A 17,807-nucleotide genomic window follows, 5' to 3' on the forward strand; every position below is an offset into this window, starting at 1 on the left:
TGCAGAGAAACATAAGTCGATCTGTCCTTGGGAGCTATCAGGCTCACAAGACGCCTGTGCTTCAGAACCTGGAATAGCATGCTTGTCAGAGTTTGGAATGTTACTGTTGCCTTCATTATTTTCTGCAGGATTTTGGAGAACCTCAAAACTATCATTACGGGCAGCCAGTTTCTTCCTTTTGCTTCTCATTTTACCTGCAGATGCAATCTGACAAGAACCTTGTAACGATGATTTAATTCCTGTAGATGTGGACAACATCAACTGCTCAGACATTTCCTTTGAATCGAATTGTCTAGATGAAAGATCACCACTCTTTACCTGGTCTAAACTACCACTCTTGTCTGCATTGTATTCAGTCTTAACTGTCTCAATTTCACCGTGTACATAATGCAAACTACTGTCCAAATTAACCTTACAATCTTGGGAAACATGCCCATCAGTGCCCATGTGTGTCTCAGCCATCTGTGTTTTTTTCATTTTGAAACCTCCTTGTTCAAGATAATCCCCCTCTACCTTACAAGTGACTCTATTCTTAAGCAAACTCGGTTTTGAAATCTTGCCTGCCGTCACATGCAAGCTTGGCTCTATATCCAGTTTTCTCTTTGACAAAACAGAAATATCCTCAAAAGAAGTCATCCCAACAGAGGCTCCGCAAAAAGGGTCCTCTGGCTTTGGATCTGGTAAACTAGAAAAATGCGTGGGGTCCTCCACAGCAGTGTCTAAGATTCTGTCCTCGAAAATTTGAACCTTCATTTTACTATCAATGACTGCTTCTTCCATTTGCATTTTTCTTTTCCTAGACAAACTTCTATCTACAGCCAACTTTACTGTAATTTTGGGCTCGATACATAGCTGCTTATCACAAGTTTCTTTTGTGCATATTTTGGACTTAGATTTACTGTCTAAATCTGTTGTTGATTTCCTAGGACATCCTCGAGATCCACTGATTTCACTGCGTCCTATATGATTACTTAAGAAAGCAGGTTGCTGTGAAATGCTTTGACCTACTAAATATGGATGAACTTGGTTAACCATCCAAACCCTCCCACACCACTTTCCTGCAACTGTTATTTTCTTCTGTTTGCTTGCTTTCTTTTTAGAATCCCCAGTGCCCATTCGGACATAGGAGGAACGTGAGTTTCTAAGTTGCCACTTAAGATTTGAAATATTTGAACCACCAAAAGCACTAGAAGAAGAATCATTGTGAAAGGATTCACTACGAAATAGTGCATTCAAAACTTTATTGTAAGGCATTTGCTTACTATAAAGGGGTGATCTGCTAAGTTTTACACTGTATCGCAAACTCACACCAAGTTGTGCAGTCCAGTCTCTGCCCAATTCTGCATCATCTTGTTCCTCAATAGCCACTCGAATCATTTCCAGATCATCTTCTGCTGCATTTCTAAGTGGAGTCTCTTTCCATGAGTAATCAACACCAATTTCTTTTGCAAGCAATCTTGCTCTCTTTTCTATTTTTGGATAGTCTGCATGGCATAGAATCAGCAAATGTGCACCTCCCAGAGCTTGCAGTTGCTCCTCTACCTGAAGAGCATGTTCCAGGAAAAATACATGTGGTCTCATGAAGCCTTTGCAAGGTTTCCACAGTAAAGATGTTCTTCCCTTCCCCGCTGATGTAACAGGAATATTTGTTTGAAAACCATGTCCTGCCCCAGACCGTATCATATTGCCCTCTGTTGTTTTAGAAGTCTGTTTATTATGATGAACATCTATATGTGAAGAATTAGTCATGACAGGCATAGAAACAATGTCTAAATTTTCTCTAATGTTCTCATCCACATCATTTTCTAAAGGGACTTTCTTGGCTGCATGTTGGTCATAACTAGATGGCTTTTCATAATAGCTTGTAGAGAGATCTCCACCACTTTTTTTTTCAAAAACAGAGCACACCTCAGGACACCCAGTGATGCATTTAGATACCGTGCCAGAATCTAATATAGAAATATTTCTTTCTACTGTGGAAACTGTCAAGTTCTTGGACTCCTTTACAGAGGAAAATGTTACACTAGGAATGCCTTCATCAGTCCCAGAATATCTTCAGCAGTCACTCCAAATTCAATTTTTCCATCACCAGACTGATTACTGGGTAATGCTTCACTCCCAGGAGTCTCTTTGACTGAAGTCTTACAGAGTGGAGTTAGAATTGACTGCTCTATCAAGTTACTGGATTCTGGTGAAAATAATTCATGGCCAATGACATGGAGACCCTCATGAATGTCTGTTACAGATTCAGAAACAGATACCCTTCTTTTTGGAGAAAGGCTCGAAGACAGTGGAGACCCTTTCTTGAAACTTGTACTCTGCTTCACAATGTCACAAAAAGAATCATTCTGCCCAGCATGTACAGATGATACCTTATCTGAAGAAAAATGCACCCTTGTTACAATTTCTTTGTCAGTCCCTTCCACAGAAATTTTACTAGCTGAACCAGGTGAAGAGAGGTGAGAGTTTTCTTTTAGAATACCACTCTTTGAATGATAGTTCCCAGCCAAAGGCACAATTTCAGCAATGTCAACATTATCTAATGCAACATCTTGTTCTTCATGAGCAGGATGGCATTTACCATTTTTGACAATATCATCTAGTTCATCAGAATCTGATGCATCATTGTAAGTGGCTGCCAGAAGATCCAGTGTCGATAGCACTTTTACTGAAGGAATAGGGACTGAAAATGCATTAGCCACAAATCTGTTCATGAATTTTGTTGAACTCTGAGAAGCCTCATTTTGATTGTCAGTGTTGGAGAAATCATTAGGGTATTTGTGGAGCAATTCTTTGTTCAACGTCGCATCCCTAACAATCCATCTATTATTATGAGCTGCATGAGAACTTGTGCTTCTATGAGATAAACTAGCAGATGAAGAAAATTGAGAGCTTGAATGATTCTGGAAATCATACTCTCCTTTGCTATTGATAACATTTTCAGAACAAGAAACTGCACCATTACCTTCAGCCATGGGTTCCAATATTGCCTTGCATTTCTCCAGTGATTTTCACTGCAGATTTTCAAAGCCGGTGCATATTTGAGCTTTAGCTGAGTTGAATGATTTGTGACATTGAATATGGGCCTTTGAATTGCTGAAACATTATCCATTTCTGTAACTTTTTTGACTGATCTGTAGCAAATTCAGACCTACTGTACTGAATTTTTCTTTTGCTAAAATCTCCTTTACCATCTTTGGTTGAGGGTTCTAAACTTGTGCTCTGGTTGGCAGTAAATGCAACTCCAAAAGAGGCAACATCTTGTCTTGTACAGCCTACAGCAGATACTCCATAATGTTCATCAACAAATTTATAATCGGAAGGCAAGAGATTTTTTGCAGCTTCCTCAGAAAGTTGTATTATTGCCATACATGGGAAGCCCAAAACTCCACAAGCAACACATGCCAACGTGCCTGAATCAAGATGCATGGAATCATCAGATGGGGAGTCACTATCCAGAGACTGACCTCCCCTAAGATTTTCCTGGAAACAAACATCTGTAAACCTATCACTACTGAAGTCAGGATGTTTTCCCTGTTGGCAATGGTCACCTAAAAAAAAAAAAATTGCCACTTCTGATTGGATCAGATACGAAATTCTCATTTGTCTCCAGGATATTTGGTGCACATAGATTTTTTACCCACCATTATACTGCCATTTGTTGAAGAGTTAATTGGAAATGCTTCTAAGCAGCTTCCTCCAAATGCAGAACCACATTTTGCATGAGTTATAGTGGAAAACATTGACAATTACTTGAAATATGAGCAGAATCCCAGAGAACTACATAGCAAGTGGATTCCTTTTCAAGGAGAACTGAAAGCAGGCGATTATTATCAATCATATCGTTTACAAAATGTTTCTTGACAGCTATTTCCCCTTCACCTCTCTTATTTTATTTTAACCTGGAACTTCGAGGCTTATTGGTTAAGCTTGCAGGCATCCTTGAAGGGAAAGACAGAGCAATCATATACAACAACTGCTAATGAGACAGCATAGGAAGATAGTTCATGGCAGCCCTACGAACATCAGCTTCTTTAGCCACCTTAAGCCAAGATGGAGTTGCAAAATTAGTTGCCTCTCCATAATTAAAACCATGGCTAAATCCTAAATGATATGCCCTTGGAAAGTTGACAACAAATTCCCCTGGATTCTACACCAACCTGAAACAAGGAATCCCTGCTTGAAGCAGTAGTTCTGGGGACATTAGAGTTGTCTTCTCACCCAAAATTGCAAACGCATTTGACCAATTCAATAGGACTAGTATGCTCCCCATAACCCTGAACGCGTATAACTTCCTCTAATGATAATGCTGCATCTTCCAGAACAGCATACCAGGTCTTAGGAGAGCCCGTGTGTAAGTAGTTTAAGCTGTGCACTTCATGGTCCTCGACATGCCAAGCAAACCAACTAAACAACATACCAATGTAAACCATACGAAAAGTTACCCTAGGTACCTCATCAGGCATGTTACAGATCAAAGAACCGGGTGAGCGTGCAACAATTCTCATATTCCAAGCACTATTTGAGAGTTTCCATCCAGCACCCCCTTCCCTTTTTAATTTAATTACTCAATATCACGTTAGAAATGAAATTAAATAATTAAATTAATTAATTCCCTTCTTCTGACTATAACATACAGGAATCATATAGGCTACTCAACACTGCACATAGTGCTTTAGGCTTTATTTTTCTTGTCTAATTACACACATAAACTGGGCACTAATCAACACACTTAGACAAATATGGTTCAATTTTAAAGTTTCATGGTGGAAATGTCATGTTAATTTTCTGATTTCAAACTCATCACACTAGAGATAGATTTCCTTTACTCAATATGGATGCTCAGAAATCTGGTCACTCTAGTTTCATTATTTAGCTTATCTTTCTAAATGGAGAGTCTCACCAAGAAACCACACATTCACGATACATATCTCTTGTGATATTTTCCTATAAATCAAATGGTGCACTAATTGTGGAACTCATATCAAGAAATTTAATTTTCTTCTCTTGTGCATCATATTCTTTGATGGGATTTTTTTCATCTTTTACTGTTAGTCACGTTAATAATGAATCTAAAACTTGTGGTAACCCTTACTAATGTTCATTGTTCATGGTGATGCACCAACTCTGGAAAATACTTAATTGAATCCTAAATGCAATTTATCCTTTGTTGGTACTGTTTATGGATGATGATTAAAGAGCTGAAACTGATTTGAAATGGTTTGCTACTTGAAGTTTTTTCCATTAAAGCCACACCACAGATTTTGAATGAATTTGCAAGGGTATGACATATTTTTTGAACTTACACAATTCCCTACTGTGGATCGATAATATGTTCAAGTGCTAATACCGATACATGCTAAGTGATTCAAATAAATTTTCAAACTTCATAAGCAAGTGGATGTTGGCATAGTCTTTTTATTTTCTAGACAACACAACGTTCGATTAGAATTCATTGTGAAAATCAGATCTCTACATTGAGGCATTTACAGTAGTAACTTCACATAACACTCAACACTATCCCAGCTCGATTCAGTTCTACGAACATAACTTGTCTCTCTGGCATAACACTAATGGTTGTGGGCATTTTAAAACATGTTTGATTTTCTCATTCATGGATGGATGACTCTTGATTTGCCAGTTGATATATTTTGTTGTCATAACAATTTCATAATCTCATTGCATTAAGATGTATTCTTATACATGCTCATTCTAAGTTTACTTGCATTGGTAATTTTTTTCACTTTACGTTTTGACAACATTGCAAGACTCATGTGACTCCCAACATTTACATTCTGAACATTCATCTAAATGTAACATTCAACTCTTGGGCATTTCATTTCACAATGTGAACTTCACAAGGCTGAAGCACTGGGAATGTTGGATTTGAGATTTATCAAAATCTGCTCTCATTTCTACTTCAACGTATCCTTTCTGGGCATATTGGACTAGCATTGTGGAGCTCTTTGTGAGCATGGTTCTAACACCTTCCTTCTCCCTGAAAACAAATTGGAGCTTCATCTTTTACTGAGTTGCTTAACTGATGTCAACCTGAGCTAAGCTTTCACCTTATACCAAAACAATTAGTCTTTGGTTGACAAAAGGGATTCCCCACTAGGTTAGGGTTCCTTATTCTAAAAAATGGAGATGACAGTGGCTGATTTACTTGATAATACTCTTAGGTTCTCTCCAAAAAAAAGGTAAGGATTTTTCCTTGTAGGGAAAGATTGAGGAATAACATGGCCCACAATGCATGCAAATATATCCCTGTAACGTCAAAATGGGCAATGAAAACAAGTTCATTACAGCAAATAGTAAGCAAAGTAGACAATGGAATGAACTCTTATGTAAGGAGAGAGAGTTCTGTGATATGGAACTGTTAGAATATTCCGACACATAGGAAATAGTTAAGTTCAACTTGGTCTAGTATAGAGTTAGGTATAAAGTTAGGTAAAGTGTGTTTCTTTACCGTTGTACATTTTGTAACTTACAATCCGACGGTCACGATATGTAGTGATCCAACGGTTCACTCTCACCTCGGTATTACCGACACTTGATCCGTGGCTTGACACCCGATTGGTCCATGAGTTCTATTTAAAGCGCATGGAGGGTCATTGTTTGGGTAATCCGTGCATGAGAGAAGCTTATGTAAATTTTCATTCTTTGATTAATAAATTGCCTGTAGTACCCACGTTGGGACAGGCCGTGAACTGTTTCCCTCTTTGAGGGTTTTAACCACGTCAAAAATACTGGCGTATTGATCTGTGATCTAGTTGTGAGCGGTGTCCTTTTGGTATTCTTTCTAAGGAACTTACCCTGTAAATTCCTACATGGTATCAGAGCTATTTGAGGTCCGCGTCCGTTGGTGATCCAAATCTGAAGCCAGTAGAACTGCATGCGGCTGTCGTTTCCTAGATCTGCTGTTTCTGACTGCTTTCGGGCCGAGAGGAATGCTCTGTTGCGTTCGGAGCATCTGTTCCAGTGAGGAACCCCTTTCGTTTCACGCGAAAAGGTTTCCGGTAGCCCTAGCTGCGTCATTTTTCAGATCGGGAGGTATACAGTGTTTTTGCAGTTTACTGTTATTTTCTCTCTGCTTATTTCGGTTTCGGTTTATTTAGCCTTTTTTTTAACCAGATCTATACCTTTCATTTCTGCGTATGCTCTTTGCCCTGCGACTCTGTGCGATCTGGGCAAATCAGAAACAGAAAGGAAGGATTTTTCTCATGCGTATGCTCTTTCCCTGCACCTTAGTGTGATCTCGGAAAATCAGAAACATTGAGAAAAATATTTAGTTTTTCGCTAAAGCTAACTTTGAGTTTTTTTTTTAAATTTCTAGTTTTTTGGCTAAAGCTAACTTCGAGCCGCAAGGTTCGTTTTTCTTTGCATATTCATGTTGGGTTTTGTGTTTTGTAGGGAAAAAGAGCTTTCTCAAGGCAAGCACGCAAACGAAGCCCCCCCCCCCCCCCCCCCCCTTCTCTCTCTCTCTCTCTCTCTCTCTCAAATTTTTTGTATAGATCAATTGGTTCAAAGCTATTTTAAGAGAGTAGAGGTCTTGGGTTCAAGTCTCCATCTTGTGGGGGCGGATTTTTTTTCATTCCCCCACATTCGCGCACTTTGACGGCAACTTCAACAAATTTTTTTCAAAAAGCCATAACTTCTTCATCCGGAAGCCTTTTTCAGAGTCGTTTTTTTTAAAACAACCTAATTTTTCGAGATCTATCCATTGGACCACTTACTTTTAGCATCTTCAGCTTCAGTTTTTTTTAAAATGGAAATTCCATGCCAAGTCATTCTTGACAGCACTAACTACTTCCAATGGGTAGCCTACATGGAAGATTTACTTAGAAGTAAAGGTCTCTTCAGAATAGCCACAGACCAAGAGAAGAAACCAAAAGATGAAGACAAGGCTGCAAAATGGGAAAATAGACAAGATCAAGCATGTGGTTTGATAGGGATGTCTATTTCTCCTGATCTTAGATTCCATATTGCAGAACTTGAGACTCCTCATGAAGCATTGGAAAAACTCGCTAAAGTTTTTGGGATTAAAAATGAAATTAGAGCCCATCAACTTGAAAATGAGTTGCTTACTTTGGATCCTAATAATTTTCTTGCATTGAAGATTTCTTGTCCAAATTCAAGACCCTTAGATATCTCTTGGAAGGTGTTAAAGTTAAGAAAGAAGATGGTAACCTTATTTATTCCATCCTTACTAAGTTAGGACCAGCCTACTCTGTATTTGTTTCCACTTTCCATTCTACAAGGGAAGCTTTCATTTGTCAAGGAAAAGACTACAAGGCCCCTTCCTTTGACTCCTTTTTTGATTCCTTAATAAGAGAACAAGAAAAACTCTTACACCTTGGTCTTCTTAATCTTGGAAACTCTTCCAAGAAAGCGTTAGCCGCCCAGCAGCAACCAAATTCAAAGAATCCTAAGAAGTCATATCCTAAAAAGAATGGTCCTAAACCAAACAAGGGTCCTAAGCAAACTCAGCCTCAAAATGAAAGATCATTTCAGCAAAGTGATAAGACCAATAAAAACAAATGGAAGAAGACTGATAGACATTGTAACTTTTGTAATCGAGATGGCCACTTAGAATCAAAATGCTTTAAGAAGATGGAAGCCTTGGAAGCCGCCATGAAGAAACATAACATCCATGTGGAGCATACTTCAACTTCAACTTCCGGAATGGCACTTTCTGCATGTCGTTGTCAATCATCTCAGTTTGGTTATGCATTAAATGTATCTTCTTCTTCTCCTTCTCATGAGTGGCTCATTGATTCTGGAGCCTCTTATCACATGGCCAAAAACCAAGCCATGTTTTCTTCTTTAAATGATTGTAACACCAAAAATATATATGTTGGTGATGATAGATCTCTTAATGTTGTAGGGACTGGAACTGTTCATCTAGACAATGGTCAGTTTAATGATGTATTATGTGTTCCAACCTTATCCTGCAACCTTCTATCTGTATATCAGATAACTCATTCAGGTGAAGGCAAAATTGTTGAATTTTCACCTCATGATGTTGTAATCAAGGATCTGAGAGATCCTAAACAGATTCTAGCTACTGGTATTGCTGATGATTCCACAAGGTTGTATAAGTTTCACAACTTTGGGTCATCAAATCTTCCCTCAGTATTTGTTGTTCATAATGATGAAGTGAGCAAACTTTGGCATGAGCGATTTGGTCACTTAAACTATCGCTCCCTTCAGCATCTATGTAAAGAAAATATGGTGACAGGTCTTCCTATGGTATCTTGCAGAGATGGTGTTTGTTCCGGATGTGTACTCGGAAAACATCATCGGGACAGTTTTGACAAACGTGCCTCTTGGCACGCCTCAGCCCCTTTACAGCTTGTGCACAGTGATTTATGTGGTCCACTTCTTGTTGCTTCATTCTCTGGCTGCAAGTATTTCTTAACTTTCATTGATGATTTCTCCAGACGCACTTGGGTATACTTCTTAAAACTCAAGAGCGAAGTATTTAACACATTTTTGGCCTTCAAAGCCTTTGTTGAAAAACAATCTGGATATCAAATTCTTAAGCTAAGAACTGATAATGGTGGAGAATATGTTAAAAACACATTCATCAACTTTTGCACCGAAAATGGAATTCAAATGCAACATACTGTTCCATACACTCCACAACAAAATGGTGTAGCTGAAAGGAAAAATCGCACCTTAAAGGAAATGGCTAATTGTATGCTGCAATCTAAAGGACTCAGTCTTAGTTTTTGGGCCGAAGCAATTAATTGTGCAAATTATATAATCAATCGCACTCCTACTAAGGTTCTAAAGAATATCACTCCAGAAGAAGCTTGGAGTTCCATTAAACCAGATGTAAGTCACTTTCGTGTTTTTGGAAGTGAAGCATGGGCCCATATTCCAGATGAAAAGCATAAAGCTTTAGAACCTAAGAGTGAGAAATGTACTTTTGTTGGATATTCTGAAGATGTAAAAGGTTATAGACTTATTCCATTTAAGTCCAAAAATGTTATCATTAGAAGAGATGTAAAATTTGATGAAAATAAATCGGCCTGCGAGCCTAGTCCGGCGGATGTGCCACCTCTTCCTATCTCTTCTACTTTTGACAACATTTCTTCTTCAGATGATGAAAGTGAGGATGATAATCCTCCCCCACCTTCTCAGGATCCTCAACTTCCAAGATGGGTCCGTGCTACTCGGGATGCAGCAGGTGATCTTGCCGGTGATCCTACAGATCAGCGACGTACACGTTCTCAGTTTGAAAGAGCCTCTTCTTTACTGGCTCAAGCTCCAATAAATCATGATCCTGACACTTTTGCAGAAGCTTCAGGCCATCCACATTGGGAAGCAGCTATGAATGAAGAATATCATTCATTGTTGACAAATGATACATGGGATCTTGTTCCTCTACCAAAGGGACGCAAACTTGTAAGATGTAAATGGGTTTACAGAACCAAGTATGGACCAGATGGGAAAATTGATAAACATAAAGCTCGTCTTGTTGCTAAGGGCTTTTCACAGGTTGAAGGCATTGACTACACTGAAACCTTCTCCCCTGTTGCCAAAATGAACTCTATCCGCCTTGTTCTTTCCCTTGCTGCCTCTTTAAAATGGGAAGTCCATCAGATGGATGTTAAATCTGCCTTCTTGCATGGGGACTTGCAGGAAGAAATCTATATGGAACAACCCATTGGCTTCATACAAACAGACTCCAGCCTTGTTTGTCGACTTAAGAAATCCCTTTATGGTCTCAAGCAAGCTCCTCGGGCTTGGTATGCCAAAATGGATAGCTTTCTTTTAGAATCTGGCTTTTCTAGGTGTCATTCTGACAATACTGTCTACACCAAGAAAGTGGGAAACTCTCTTATCATCCTTGTTCTTTATGTTGATGATCTTATCCTTACTGGTAGTGATCCCAACCTTATAAACCATGTGAAGTCTAGCCTCAAAAGGAAATTTGAAATGACAGACTTAGGACACTTACACTATTTTCTCGGTCTTCAAGTCTTACAATCCAAGGAGGGTATTTCCCTTTCCCAGTCCAAGTATGCTTGTGATATTCTTCGTCATTTTCACATGGAAGACTGTAAGCCAGCCCCTTCTCCCTTTCAGTCTAGAGTCAAACTTTCAGTCTCTTGTACTTCTCCTGAAGTTGATGCTACCTTATACCGTCAACTTGTAGGAAAACTCTTGTACTTAACCCATACTCGTCCTGATCTTTCCTTTGCTGTTGGCCTTGTTGCTCGTTTTATGTAAAACCCCCGTGAAAGTCATTGGAAAGCAGCTAAAAGAATACTTCGTTATGTTCGAGGTACAGTACAGTTTGGGATTCATTACAGTGCCAAAGCAGCTCCTCTATTAGTTGGTTTCACTGATTCTGATTGGGCTGGTGACCCTGATGATCGGAAGTCTACTGCCGGTTATGTCTTCACTCTTGGTTCAGGACCTATTACATGGGCTTGTAAGAAACAGGCTGCCATTTCTCTTTCGTCAGCAGAAGCAGAGTATCGTGGTGCCGTGGAAGCTAGTAAGGAAGCCTTGTGGCTTCGTCAGATCCTATCAGAGTTTGGCTTTGAGCAGCAGCATCCAACCACACTTTGGTGTGATAATCAAAGTGCCATTCAGCTATGCAAAGATCCAGTCCAGCATCAGCGCAGTAAACACATTGAACTACACATGCACTTCATCAGAAAGCTCATTCATGACCATGTTCTTGAAGTGCAATATTGTTCAACAGATGATCAGGTTGCAGACATCTTCACAAAGGCTCTCACAGAGGCGAAGTTCACTAAACTTCGATATATGCTTGGAGTTCAGGAAGTTGTCACTAAGGGGGGATAGGCTCTAGTGCCTCCTTCCTTCTCCTATTGTGTCATATTTGTAAATCCTTCAATCCTATCCCAAGTTGTTCTTAAGGGGGGATGTTAGGATATTCCGACACATAGGAAATAGTTAAGTTCAACTTGGTCTAGTATAGAGTTAGGTATAGAGTTAGGTAAAGTGTGTTTCTTTACCGTTGTACATTTTGTAACTTACAATCCGACGGTCACGATATGTAGTGATCCGACGGTTCACTCTCACCTCAGTATTACCGACACTTGATCCGTGGCTTGACACCCGATTGGTCCATGGGTTCTATTTAAAGCGCATGGAGGGTCATTGTTCGGGTAATCCGTGCATGAGAGAAGCTTATGTAAATTTTCATTCTTTGATTAATAAATTGCCTGTAGTACCCACGTTGGGACAGGTCGTGGACTGTTTCCCTCTTTGAGGGTTTTAACCACGTCAAAAATACTGGCGTATTGATCTGTGATTTGGTTGTGAGCGGTGTCCTTTTGGTATTCTTTCTGAGGAACTTACCCTGTAAATTCCTACAGGAACTTTGGCATAGCTTCTTTCCTCATGATTTGTAGATCTGTAACTGAATTGTCTCTAGTTAAACCTAAAAACTTGTTTCTAAATTAGATGGAATCTGTTTAATCACAAGGTATATTATCATATTTAAACATATAATAAAAGATAGTCATCTCTTAACCTCGAGGGTTAGCTCAACTAGCTTGAATTGACATGCCGAAGCCATAATGGGCAAGTAAGTCAGAAGGCCAAATCCACCTGCATTCATTTTGCGGTGTTAAGTTTACATCATGTTGTCCACCAACAATATTTACCGGCTGTCATTCACGAGGAAGCACCTGGAGGATCTCCCAAGGAGATTTTCCAAGGAAAGAAAAATGATGCTACTCTTTTTTCTATCGAAGCTAATGAGACTGTTATTGTTCAGATGACAGAAAACATGACCAACACAAGCATCGGGGGTTATATTTATTTATGTTTTCCCCTGTGACGTGCTCGCTAAACTAAACATAACATTTTAGGTTTGCAGCAACTTTGCAATTAGATGAAATACCTTCCGTATCAATGTCAAGGTTTATTTATGAATTCAAATTGGTAAGGATTAGTGATGGAATAGAGGGTTGTCTCAATGATCCCAGATAAGGTGAAAATGAAAGAAACAACTTCAATTACTTAATCCAAAGTAAAGGAAGGCACCGCCATTATATACTCTAGTACTTCCAACAAGATAACCTTCCCCATTTTTATGAATATGCGGATCTCTTCAAGATGTACAAAGAAGAGGTTGAGAGACCAACATTTGCCAATCCAAGTGAATAAGACAATAACCATGCTAATACAAATGACAATATATGAATATCCCATCTTTATAATGTGGTAATGAGATCAACAATATTTCATTGCTTGGACATGCAGCCCAAGTTCATTAATTGTATAGTTAAGTCTACCACATCACAATGATTAAATTTGGCCGAAGGATGTGTCACTTGAACGTTTTGAACAAACTTTGTAATGGTCTCAGAATTCTGATTGAAGAATGAGGTGAACTATATTTTACATTGAAAATTTCAGTTTTGTTCCCACTAATCTATACCTGAGGTCTTTGTTTTGATGCCAACCTCAGTGTCTATTAAATATATGGATGGGTGTGAAAAATATTTGCACTGAAAATTACAGTTTTTGAGCCAGTAATTTATACCCAAAATGTGTCCCAATCTAAAGAATGTAGTCAGTTCTATTTGACATACAAGGGTGGCTTTTAATTCTGACGATAGTAGATTATCATTATTCTTATTAAAAATAAAGTAGATTTTCCATTCGAATAGTAGGATTATCTTTCAGATAGTATATTTTTCATTCTTCATAGAGGAAGTCATAATAACAAATCTCGAGTTTAAGAAGTAAACAACTATGAAGCATGGGAATTCAGATTAGGATGTGTTGAAATACCCTATATGTCATGTTAATGATTTTTCTATGGGTGGTGGAATCTTCTAGTGAAAACATAGATTGAAAACCATGGACATGTGTAAGGCTTATTGTGATAATTGTTTTTAATGATCTTAAATTAAATGAGAAGATCAATTCGTAGAGAAATTGGGATTTAGAATGGGATCTTATTTAGTCAATGAAAGACCAATGAAAATATTAGAATACACTTTTACCCTTATTCTAGTGTTGAATAAAAATGTCGTGAAAAATAATGTGTCTCTAGTTTTGGATAAAAGGACCCTCAACTTTCTTCGCAACTTTTGTGGTCACTGGCCACTTGTGAAAGGAGTAGGCATCTTTAAAAATGCGGTGCCATTTAGAAGGGAAATACTAATAGCAACAGGGCAAAGGCAATTATTCCATTCGTTTATTTATTTCTCATTTGTCTGGTCATATTGTGAGCTGCAATATATATATCATGAAATTGTTTTAGTACTAGTAAACAATGATTAAATATATAATAAATTTGAACCTTTGACATTTAGAGGAAATTTCTCTCAATAAGTATGAAAATCATGCTGGAAACATTTTTGAAGTTTGGAGTCTTTTATTTTTAAGTTAACTAATTGGTTTGGAAGATGAAAAACCAGCAACTTGGAAGAGTGGGACTTTTATATTCACTGAGGTATTAAAGAAATTATATGCTTGAAACTTATACTAGCGCCTTCTAGTGGAATTGATAGTGCATTAATCCGTTGCTTGCCAATATTTCGGTTTTGGTACCACCTTATAGCATATCGGGTTCAAATGTTATTTTCCATGGTGGACAGTATAATATGTTTCAACTCTAATTGTTATCAAGGGGTTTCACAAGGTTGTCACATGAGCATCTGTGATGCCCATTTTGACTTAGATAGCTACCCATACTAAGGCTCTATTTTGCAGTTCCATGTTATTATTTATGAACATTATGTAATATTGATGCATTTGGTTGGACACGTGAAACTACTGATAGATTTGATATTGATGAAGGAAATGGTTGATGTATGGCCTAAATGTATGACTTACTTGGTGATGATTTATCTAGTACATGACTTATCAGAGCTATTGTTGTTTCATGTATGGCTTAAGTGGATATGATTTATCTAATAAATGACGTAGTGAAATTATGATTGTTTCTAGTATGAACCACAAAATTGACACGTGGATACTAGACTTAATAATGTGATGATTATACGTCTTGTGGTTATATAAATGCATGAATGAGAGCTAACCCACAGGGGGAAAGAACTATATGATAGCCGAGAGCTACTCTTCCATTGAGGGAAGGTCGAGACACCTCATGGGGAAGGTATAATGCACATTATTCTATTACACTTGATATCTACTTGATATGCACTATTATGACACAAGTAAAATGCAAATGACAGGTGGCAAGAGACCTGACTAGATTATCCGATGACAAGTCCTGGAATCGTGGGAGGGCAGTGGCGGACACGCTCCCCTCAACATGTGATGACGATTGCAAGTTGCCTGCTGGGGAAGTTAGACCGATGTATTCGATGCTTCCACCATGTCAGTTTTATCAGTGGTTAGTATGGCTGTTGCCACTGATAAAGTAGCAAAGGACGAATAGGGTGGGAACGGAAGTAGGTCAGGATGGATAGGAGGATATAGATCAGTTGGAGACTCTTGATGGGAAGTAATGTCATTGACTGACTTATCAAATTTTATTTCCTATAACTCTCTCTGGTTTGCTATGCTTTCAAACTCCTTGCATCTTTTCATTCTAATTGGGACGAAGTTTTCTGAAGGGGGGTGTATGTAATGCCCCACTTAAATCTTATCCTGCAAATTTTGTTAATGTTTACATTATTTGAAATATTTTGAAATATTGGTCTAATATAAAATTCATGATTTCTATTATTCAAATTCCCAATTACCTTCTCAAATTGAATCTTAGGTAGGATATGGTCTCCTTCATTATTTCAAATAATATATATATTCATTTCACATTCCCCAATGTACCCTCACATTTACTTGGGAGAAGACATGGTCTCTCCAATCATTATCAATATATATATTCATTTCACATTCCCCAATGTACTTTCAAATTTACTTGGGGGGAGACATGGTCCTCTCCCATTAATTTCCAATTTTATATTCATGTCACATTTCCAAATGTACTCCAGCTTTACTTGGGAGAAGAGAAAGTCAACTGTAAGGAATGGATGAGAAGTTAATGACATTAATGAGAGGTGGTTGAGATGGAGAAGAGAGGGAGGGTATAAAAAGGAAGGGGGAAGGGAGAAGGGAGGAGGTTGGGGGGTCTTGCTTATGATTGTGGGGTTGGTCATGATTTGAGGACTTGTTGTGTTTTTGGAGACCTTAGGAACCTGTGGAGGTTTCTTGGGTTGTTGAGAGGAGGGAAATATTGTTATCTGGTCTGGATCATTCATCTTGGACACACACACTACATCTAGTTGGACTTGGGCTCGGAGGGCTAGGGAACCTGTAGAGGTTTCCTGGGCTAGGGATTATTTCTAGTTGGTTGGGAGGTAAATCCAGTTGGGTCAGTCAAGCGGAGCATTCAGCAGGAGTAACAGCTCAAAGGCATCTCCACCAGCCACCGGTACAGGTATTTTTTATAGATTATTAGGTATTTATTAAAATGAAATGTTCTCCATAAGTTATATGGATTAGAATGTAAATGGTTAAAATTTTATTTATTTAAAAGTCTTGTAAGAAAGTAAACTATTGCCTCTTATTGTGCTTACATTCATCAGAAATGGACCTGTTAGAAGACCTAGGATAGGGCTCTTACATTCAAGACCACATTGTCTCGAGCCTCCATGGAAGGAGACATCGTTTTCAATTGGAAAACATTGAAAGATCTATATCAGAACAGCAGCGATCAGAGGAAGCTGGCGCTGAAAGACAAGCTTCGGAAAATCAAGTATGAAAAGGGTGACATGATCTCTACATGTCTGAACAAGCTCACACCTGCAAGGATGAGCTTGGAAGTTTAGGGATCACGACAACGATGATGACATGGTGAGTCTTTCTCTCCTCGGTCTTCCTAAGAGCTGGCATAGCTACCAAGACTCAATAAATGGAAGAGAGAAACTGCCAGATTGGGAACAACTTTAGTCGGATCTGATGCAGGAGGAGATAAGAAGACGCACCAGAGTGGTTCTTCATCCAAGGAGGATGAAGAAAATTATGCCTTAGCGAGTAAGGCAAAGAAAGGAAAGGAGAAGGATTCTCATCCAAATCGAGTTCTTCCCATGGTGGGAAGAAGTTTGACAAATCGAAAGTGTGATGCTTTCACTGTCATGAGATGGACCATTTTGCTACAAATTGTCCACTAAACAAATCCAAGATGGGATCAAGGAAGGATCAGAAGGTGAGGCACTGGCCTCACAGTTCGAGTTGGATTTCACCCTCTTCGCATGCATGGTTTCATCCATGGTGGGATGTGGTTGCTTTCTTGACAGTGGAGCTTCATTCCACATGACCACTGATAGAGTTTTTTTCAGTACCTTGGAGGAGAAAGATCTCCAGATATCATAGCGATGGGTAATGATGAAAATTATAGTGTCCCGGGAGTAGGCATAGTTGTTTTTCAGAGGGAGCATGGAACCCGCATTACCTTGACTGATATGAAGTATGTGCACGAATGAAGAAAACTTGGTATCGATCGCAATGCTAGAAGACAAAGGCTATGATGTAGCCTTCAGTAATGGAAAGGTTTTTCTTGGACAGTCACCACGAGACAGGTGAAGCAGATTGGTTCACGAGTCAAGAACCTGTATGCTCTTGAGGTTCAAGATACATGCAAAGCTTGAGGAGCAAGGCAGATGTTGGAGACTTGGTGGTTGAGAGGGCGGAGTACATTACCTCTCAACATGCAGCGCTAGAAGAAGTCTCAGACAATTGTTGGAGGAGCCACAATTGGTGAAGAAGCTTCAGAAAGTTGTGGAGTAGCACAACTGGAGAAGCCAAGAGGAGATTGAGTGGAGGCATCCACTCATGCA

General features: G+C 38.8%; 1 pseudogene; it reads right to left on the reverse strand.

Moving 5' to 3' along the window:
• Nucleotides 1-3,048: 3,048 nt before the first annotated feature.
• Nucleotides 3,049-17,807, reverse strand: part of LOC149233488 (lysine-specific demethylase ELF6 pseudogene) — a 14,936-nt pseudogene continuing 177 nt past the window's right edge.

This window comes from Pinus tabuliformis, chromosome J, assembly GCF_031772625.1.
Source record: "Pinus tabuliformis cultivar Carrire ecotype Pingquan chromosome J, CPIR1, whole genome shotgun sequence".
In the NCBI taxonomy this organism is placed as follows: Eukaryota; Viridiplantae; Streptophyta; class Pinopsida; order Pinales; family Pinaceae; genus Pinus; species Pinus tabuliformis.